General features: G+C 43.2%; 1 protein-coding gene across 1 annotated transcript in view; it reads left to right on the forward strand.

The window, feature by feature from the left end:
• The window catches only part of EEA1 (early endosome antigen 1), a 142,656-nt gene that overhangs the window by 53,906 nt on the left and 87,582 nt on the right, over positions 1 to 1,168 (forward strand). The window lies entirely within an intron of this gene.

Consider the following 1,168-nt stretch of genomic DNA (forward strand, 5'->3'; position numbering starts at 1 on the left):
TGGATCAATTTTATCAAGCATATTTGTACATATGTTGCCATCATACTTTTCTAAGCATTTACTTTGTATTTACGCCCTTGGCATCAGCTCCTCGTTTCCCCCTTTCTCCCACCCTCATGAAACCTTGATAAATTGTAAATTATTATTATTTCCATATCTTACATTAACTGCTGTCTCCCTTCACCCATGTTTCAGTTCTTCATCTCCCGGGTGGTGGGGTGGTGATGGTGTGTGTTATGCATCGATCATTGCAGTCAGTTCCCCCTTCTACCCTCCTCTGCCCACCTTGTCCCTACCCTCCTGGTACCGCTACTCCCATTCTGGTTCCTGCGGGATTTATCTGACCTGGATCCCATGTGTCGTGAGCTCTTATCAGAACCAGTGTGTATGCTCCAGTCTAGAACTTGAAAGGTAGGATGGGGGTCATGATAGTGGGGGGTGAGGAAGCCTCAAGGAACCAGAATAATACTGTGTGTTTCATTGGTGCTATACTGTGCCCTGGTTGACTCATCCCTTCCTTGTGACCCTTCTGTGAGGGGATGCCCTATTGTCTACAGATAGGTTTTAGGTCTCTGCTCCAACCCACCCTCAATCTCAACAATTTGTTTTTTTGTTTTGGGTCTTCTATGTCTATAACCTGATCCCATCAACACCTTCTGACCACACAGGCTGGAGGCTGGTGTCCTTCTTCCAAGTGGGCTGGTTGCTTCTCTGATAGTTGGCTGCTTGTTAAACTTCAAGCCTTTAAGACCCAGGCATTGTATCTTTTAATAGCTGAGCACCCTCAGCTTTGTTCACCACATTTGCTAATGTTAGCATTTCTATTTATGCATTTTTTTAACAAGTATTTTTCAGTTGGTGATCTAAAAACCACTCCTAATAATTACTAACATGCCAATAAACTATGGGATGTAAGGATTTATAGAAAATCTTTGTTCATTTGAAAAATTTGTTTCTAGTGGCCCTGGTGGCACAATGGTTAAAATGCTCAGCTGTTAACCCAAAGGTTGATGGCGCACAGCCACCAGGGTGCGCACAGGAAAAAGTTAAGGCACTCTGCTTCTGTAAGGATTTAGCAGCGCTTCTCAACCTCTTTGGGGGTCAAACGATTCATAACAGTAGCAAACTTACAGTTATGAAGTAGCAACAAAAATAATGTTATGGTTGG

This window comes from Echinops telfairi, unplaced genomic scaffold (genome assembly GCF_000313985.2).
Source record: "Echinops telfairi isolate 266 unplaced genomic scaffold, ASM31398v2 ScPeMD7_2;HRSCAF=8, whole genome shotgun sequence".
NCBI lineage: Eukaryota > Metazoa > Chordata > Mammalia > Afrosoricida > Tenrecidae > Echinops > Echinops telfairi.